The sequence below is a fragment of the Anastrepha obliqua genome, chromosome 4 (genome assembly GCF_027943255.1).
Source record: "Anastrepha obliqua isolate idAnaObli1 chromosome 4, idAnaObli1_1.0, whole genome shotgun sequence".
Lineage (NCBI taxonomy): Eukaryota > Metazoa > Arthropoda > Insecta > Diptera > Tephritidae > Anastrepha > Anastrepha obliqua.
In genome coordinates, this window is record NC_072895.1 from 52,526,856 (window position 1) to 52,535,280 (window position 8,425).

The window sequence follows — 8,425 nt, forward strand, 5'->3', positions numbered from 1 at the left end:
ATGTTTGCTCATTAAGGTTAACGTTCCATGCATTCATTTTTATTTAACAAAATTTGTCTAATTTCTTGTAATAATGAGAAATTTAATGTAGATAAAATTTGTAAAATTTCTATTTTTATTTTTAATTCACATTTGCTCATACAGCTCTTAACTTTCCACATTGTCTGCAAACAACTTTTACACGCAACCTACCGAAGCAGTTAATTTGCTCTGCCAAAACAACCACAACAAATCGCATTTTACACTTTTGGATATTTAATTGATTAGTTACATTGCGTTGAAGTCAACGATTACTTGCTCACCATCAATGGCAACTAGAGTGGAGTGGCAGCTGTCAGACTGAAAAAGTGTTTATGGTAAAATCGTGCGAAAATAAACAGGGCAAAACAAAAAACTTCTATGCCGACCCAGCGGGCGTGAAGGCATATGGACAGAAACTTATTTTGCACTGCTAACGAGTATAATTGGAAAAATACTTAAGGGGATAAAGTTGACAAAATAATTAATATTTATAGATAAAAAACTGCTGAGGCAAAAGAAAAAATGTGTTTAAAAATGAAGTAAACAGGTAGAAAAAGACAGCGCAGAATTGACAGAAAATATTCCAAAGATTTATAGCAAACAAAGAGTGCGTTAATCGGTTGAGCCATTTATGATTTGTTACAAGTTCAAAAATAATTCTATGATTTTTCCACACTTCTCGCTTACAAACAGTTTATTTTATGTCAAGAAAATCTTCGATGAGCGACTAGTTTCAAAATATGATAATCGTGTGCAAACTGGATCATTTTGTGTTGTGACACGAGAAAATAAAGCCTGGTGGAAGGATTTCTTTCAAATCGTAGTCATACCTAGCAAATGCTTGGTGTAATATTTTTATACACCGGTGATCGCTTTACACTTTTCAAAGTTATCGAAATGAAAGCCTTTGGTTCTCAGATTCGACTTAATTTGCTTAGGTTTGGATTCCTTCCGGGAATCCCACTACCTCGACTCCTCTTGTGTCTCTGGTGTGCCTTGATGGATTTATGTTTCATTTAGGCACTTACGCCTATTATATTTCGGAAAAGTACCACCCTCTTGTCAATCAACTATCCAGATAGGCGTACGATTCACATCGCTGACAAATCGTTTCTGCAGCTTCGCCTTCGTGAAAGGAAGAAGATTCGTAAGGTTGAGTTCAATGAGATGATTCTGATCATCATCACACTGTTGTGGAAGACTGCCAAGGGAAAATCAGAAACGTTTGTAAATCAGAGTTGTACTCTGCCAGAGATTCGTCGGTATTCACCATGATAATATAGGAACATGCTGACATTAAGCTGCACCGATGAGGGATGACGCAAAGAAGCTACTTCCGGAACATTACCTTTGAAAGTTGAGCATCAACCATCAATCCGCGCTGCAGAAATGCGAACTTGGAACTTTTAGATCCAGTTTCATACAAAGCTTATCAGAAGCATTTGCAAGAAAAAGAAGTGGACGTATAATGCGTGGTTACTGCGCATCCAGAATTATATAAACTGTTGGTGGCACAAAAAATAAGAGTTTGCTAATTTTTTATTAAACCAAGAAAAGGGTAAAAGTGTAATCAATTAACTACTTACGAACAACTGGTATTTACTTAGAATTGATAGATTTACGAAATGAGATAAAACGATTTGCGTGTGCATACCTGGAAGTGGAAGAAAGTTGAGAGAAGGTTGTTAATTATTGTCTGATTTATAGGATAGTAATAAAAATAAAAATTAAAGCCAAAAAATTGAATAATCATAGCAATAATAATTATCATAATAATAAAAATAATAATTCACTACTTTTGGAATTTTTTTGACCAGAAGAGTGCTACGATGTTCTTACTGATGAATTCAATATATATACATTTTTAATCAATTCTTTCATGATGTCTTGGAAAGAGTGAACCCTATTACTCAAGCAAAAGAGCCTTTTAGGAAATGTGTCCCCTACAGCATGCAGACCACGGCTTTCATACTAATTTATACCTTTGAAGCTGTAGTCCTAAGGAAAACACTGGTGAGAAAGAGTAATCATATAATAATTGGTAAGCTGCAAAGACTCATTGCCTTAAAACTCATATATCGAGCGAATTTCAGATGCGATTGAGCTTAATCTTTCAGTTTTCAGAAGTCTTCATTTATGGCGCAGGAGCAAAAGCAATTTTTGGGCTATGGGAATCTAACATTCGAGAAAAACCCACTTAAGTAGGGTTGTGAAGTGAACATTCGACAGCAGTTTCAGGCTGCACCTACAACGATAACGAGACTGCACTTTGTTTTGCTGAAATCAGTAATTCGTTAAACGGGTTGAATCTCTCCCATAGCATTTGTTATGTGTAGAAAATGCACAAGATCGCTAGGAAAAAAAAAAATTATCGCACTCGATATTTTGTTTTCTGCTTAAAATGTGTGAAGTTTTGATAAAAATCTCTTGATTTTTTTTAATTCTCACAACGTTTAAAACTAAGATCTACATATATGGTGTTTGTTGAAAAATGAAGAGTATTTTTATAAAAAACTTCAAGAAAAAAAATATATTGACCAAACTTGTCAATAAGTCCTAGCGTTATAGTCATTAAATGCGCAATAGATTAAAGCGCTCATCGAATACACACGTGGAATGTGCAGTAGTATTTTTTTGGATAGATTACGTTTTGAAAACAAGATCTGCAACAAAAAATAGTTATCCCCCTGTGGAAAATAGTCACCTTAATTGAAAAGCTCAAAATATGATCTGAAAGAGACCCAGTTAATTATTGGTCGATAATTGTAAAACTATTATTTTTGCAGCGGTTGGTGCAAATACAAAGTTACTTTGCGAGTAGTAGAATGAAATGTGAAAAATTTCTTTCATACATATTTTTTAACTGGACAGAGCACTAAAAATGTTGTTAGCATATCATTGAATAGAGTTATCATAAGTAGATGAATTACAAAAAAAAAAAATTCAAAAATATACTTTTCATAGAGTACATGTGATTCTAAAATTTAGAAAAATTACCTTCTTATACCTTTCATTAAGTTGAAGTGGTATATTTATACATTTTCGCCTGATGCTTGCAAGTATAATATACCTAAGGTAAGAAGAAAAAAATACTTTTGCACATTTCGGTGTTCATTGTGGCTGTCATAGTCGAATGGGTTGAAGATAAAGCATGGGTTCAAAACCCTGGGCATAAATTGAATATAAAATGTAGAAATGATTTTTTCAAGAATTTTTTTTTTATTTTGCAACATAGCCCCGTTTAGAAATATACAATTCTTCTTTTTTAACCACTCCAAAAATAGGATTTGTCGAACTCTCCAAAATACGCCTCTGTCTCGCCGATGACTTCTCCGCTTGAACTAAATTTTTTCCCTGCGATGGGGCTGTCTTCACCTTCTTTGGAGCAGATTCACCAAGAGAAATCCATTGTTTTGATTGTTACTTAGTTTCTGGTGCATAATAATGAATCCTGGTTTCATCAACGGTGACAACTCGACGTATCGAGCGTATCCGCTTGTTGTCCACCGTGAGAACTCGCGGCTCCCATCGGGCCGACAATTCTTTCATTGCCAACTTCTCATGTAAAATATTAATTGCCATTCCGGTCGACACACCTATGGACTCTGTTACTTCGAGCAGTTTTGTTCGTCGATCAGCGAGATTATGTCGTGCAATTTTTGAGCGATTTCCTTGGTAAACACGTCTGCCGAGCGTCCTGGTCGCTCCTCATCAAAAACGGATGTTTGCCCACGTTTAAATTTGTTGAACCAATATTTAACTGTGGACATAGATGGCGAAGCGTCCCAATAGACAACATCCAACTTTGCTTTTATCTCCTTGCAATTTTTCCCATCCAAAACAAAAAGCGAATTACGAACGATACTTTTTCCATCTTAGTGAAAAGCACGAAATACGTCTTACTCGAATAGCTGCCAAATTCAAACTATCCTATAAATAAGTCTGAAATTTGTTTGAAAAGTTTTGCCGTCGTTTGATAGATGGCAGCACAAAATTCTAACACCAAATTCCCTCAGGAACGCCTTCTGTCATCAAACATTACTTATATGTAATGTTATTTGTCTCTAAGATATCCTCGGTTAAATTTACATAAAGTGCTCACTTACTTACTGTTATTTCAAGATCTAGAAATGTAGATTCAAAACAGAATATCGCAGAGATAAAGTTTTTTTACACACTGTCATGGTGTTAAAAGAAATCTCAGTACGTTATGAAAAACATGGCTGCATCAAAAAACTTCGAAAAAGTGCAGTTTTGTCCTTGTTTCAAAATGTTAGTCGGACTTTATTCACCTTTCATGCTTTTACTATCAAATCATCATGTTCCCCATGTAAGCTCTAATCATTTTTTCTGAGCTCTAAGGTTTCTAGATTGCTGCTGTTGCATTTGCTCCGCTAGGCCTGGAAAATTTCATCCATTTCTGCATCGCTACTTCTTTAAAGCTTTTGACAGATAGCGGCACCATGCAAGCGTATTCGTTGGTGATTTTGTTGCTTAGAAATTTGAATAGAATGGAAACCAGCTCAAGGAGATTGTATAATAATGGCTGAACAAAATATTTAGCAAGACAGAAAGTCATCTAGCAACCTAGCGTTTGAGAACCATAACTGACCATAATGAGTATATTCTACAAAATAGTTACGAGTATTTGTATATTAAAGCAACAAAATACGTGCAAATAAAACCATTTTGTTGCGCAGACCAGAACTTTACTAATATTTAGCTAAATGCGTACGCTTCCATTGTGTGAGACTATGAATATGTCAACCAAGCCAATTTCAACTCACGATGTGTTGTTTCAAAATCGTATGGCCCTGTGATCAGATAATGCCATAATCAAGATCATCATCACGTAAACTTGAAATGATATTCCGGCATCTATAGAGATTAGTGATGTTGTTAAAAGCACAACAACAAAAGTAGTAAATTAATTTATGGCATTATAGAATTCAATTGCGATTTACTAGCAAGAATTTATTAAATAAAGCATATAAGCATATTAAGTGTGCTTTATTAGCCGTAATTATACCAAATATCGTGAGTGTTGAAATCTCCCACCATCACCACCATCTTCGGTATGGGTGATATAATTCTGCATTTACTTTGCATTCTTTTTATTCGCTTCTTGTCTCTTATTTGCTGACTGTGTGCACTACCTTGCCGTGGTAATAAAACCATTTCAATGGGTAGCTAATTGCTGGAAAATAGCACAATCAACAAAATGAGCAAAACAAAAGAACTTGCAGGCATATGCACACATACATACGCATGTAATGAATGAATTGTAGATAGAAAGAGTCTTTTGATCAAATTGCAACGGAATTAATTCTCAACAATGTTTTGGACCGATTTTCCATGGGAGAATCGTTGCAAATAGTCAATCACGCGTACTAATACAAAAGCAAATGCTAATCGCATAACAAGGTGCTACCAAGCAAGTGAAATAATATTCATATAAAGTTGGGTAATCAGAATCAGAATCAGAATTATTGTATTTATTACCCAGTTGGAAATTTTGTGTTTAATGTTAGATCAGGCGCAATAAGAAAAAAATGATATACTTGATAACACGACCTTTGCGAAGTGAGCTTACAGTCTTGTAGTGACTGCTGTGTGGCTGAACGGTTGAACGATATTATTGTTGTTGTAGCAGCTTACTAAACTCTGTTTAGAGCGAAAAAATTATCAGTCGTCGGTCGTTGACATCATCGCACGGCAGGCTCTTTTAAAGTGGCACAAGAGGAAGAGGGATGCTCGTGGATTTAAGGTGATTAATGTCAAGAGAGAGCAAGAAACACCGTCTTGTTGGACTGGGCACCATGTAATGAAGGTTATGATGGCAAGGAATGCGTTACTTTTAAATTATATGCACCAGAGCAATTTGGTGGGCTCGCCAAAGCTTAGATAAAGGAGGTTATCAACGATTGAAAAGACATGGAATTCAGACAACACTGGATGGAAGAAAATAATTTATCTTTCGTTCTAGAAAAGCATTGAGTAGGCTGCGAAATCTTAATGAAGAGGACTTACGAAGAGTTCACTTACTGGATACTATACAAGACACTTTATGGTAGTGTCCTTTACCATTTCACACAGGATATTTTGGACATCTGTCATTTTTGCGAACTGAATAAATGAAACTCCAAAGAAGCTACAAAAATGAAACGCCAATGCACAATTTCCGCGCATCTGCAGCTCTGGCAAGGCGAAGATTCTTACTTAGGTGGTTGCACCATCTAAATTCATTGATGAATGTAGCCGCAAGCCAAAAAGCCGGAAGAGGTTCATAAGAAGCCTCTATTGACACGATTGAGTTCAATCATAATAAAACACAATAGAAGCGCAGCGGATTGTGGTCAGATAATACGAAATAATAACAGTAATGATAAGGTCGATTCGCGATAGGTAAGCGGTTAACCTGCTTCTGAATGTAGTTGAGCATGAGTTTGGGGGTTTCACGTGGGCAGCTGAGCTATCTATATGTGCTTTTGAGCGGTAATCCCTCTTTGAATATCGAATTTGCTAATTGTGTATTACAGGAAGCAAATTGATAAATTTTGATATTTATTCAACGTCGGTAATTTTTGTTTAGATTTTTAACATTTTTATAAGTTTTTGAGCATTTTACGTTTACTTACTAAAAACATTTTTTTGTTCCAGATTGTTAAGAAAAAATTTTGTTTTTTTACCATTTTTGAAATATATCTACCATCAGATTTTTTTTTAATTTTTCCCTGTGACTCTGCTCAGTGATTTCTGAGCGATTCCCATAACTTTTAGAATTATATTAACATGTGTACTGCAAACCAGTAAAAGATCAATGCAAAATACCACTCCAGCGAAGCGTTAGCTTTGATTGAAGAGTCTCTGGGTACATTCATATTTAATCTTATACACAGAATTTCATTTCGTTTCTACTACTTATATTCATACTACTGAGTAGAAAATCGGATGCGATTAGAGATTTACGAAATGTGTCGTTTTTCGTTTGACCAAAGAAAATCAAAATTGGCTGCCTAAAGCTGTTATTTGACTCTGCGTTAGAGAGAAATGTAACGCGAACTTTCTAGCGACGGACCTTCTATGAGGCGAAATATGTAATCACAGTTGCCACTGAAAAGTTGGGTTGACAGAATAGGCTACCGTAAAGCCAGCCTTGGAAGTTATTTACATAAAGAAAAAAAGAAAATAACTACATACATACCTATCTGGTATATGATCTAGTCATTAGACTGAATAAAGTGAAATTAAAATTGGAATTCAAAGTCGGTAGAATAAAATTCTATTCGTAGAAAGAAAATTTCATGTTTGATGGCTGTTTGAAAAAAAAAAAAACACATTTGTATATAAACATATATATGTATATAATTGGCTGTTACGCCCTATATCGGTTGTTAAGAAAAGCTCCTCCTCCTATTTGTGGCGTGCGTTTTGATGTTATTCCACAAATGGAGTAACCTACAGTTTTAGGTCGAAGGTTAAATGGATGTTTTTTATGAGAATCTTTTTCATGAGCTTGTTTTATACTCGGTGGCTTGCCATTGCCTGCCGAGGGGCGACCGCTATTAGAAAACACTTTTTTTATCATTTGGTGCTTCATGCCTGAATGGTCGTCACACACCAACTCATTTGGCTGCGGCGGCCGACACATTTACTATACATGCCAATTAAATTAAGTTGCTAGATGTATCACCCTGTTTGAAAATAAAAATGAAATACTAATTATTTTCTAAAGCGTTCACTCTGAAACTTCATTTGTTATAATAAATCCTATTCGTTGGCGGCTTTGAACTATGGCCATCTTCATTTGCATCAAAAACTCGAATCACAATTCGGAGTAACTGGGAATAATCTAAATCCATAAAGGTTGTATGCGTCAGAGTATTACCATGATTAGCAAAGTTTTATTCATTGATTACCTCATAAAAATACTAATTAATCAGATTCGTGTGAAAAAGAATAATGCATACAATTTTTGGTTGGAATTAACAAATTTAAATTATTGATAATGATTTTTTATGTACAATAAATAGTCTTAAAACTAAAGATTTTTCTGAATTGCGGTCACTTCTTTAGTACACAAATACATTCTTCTTCTTCTATCAAAACTGAAAATACAGCAAAGCCACTAGTTTAAAATTTGACTAATGGCCGCCAATATTAGAGCACCTATGAGCAAACCCGCATTTTATTTGAAGAAGCTTAGGCCTGGATATTAAAAAAGTGCCGTTAAGATGACTATGAACTAGAACTTTCTGACTGTCGACTAAAGTAAACCACTCCCGCATGGGTATATTTTTCTGTGTATTCTTGTATGTGTATGTGTTGGTCACATTTTTATAAGAATACGGGTGTGTTGGTATAGTTTAAATGCATAAACTCATAATTAAGTCCGTTACGAATC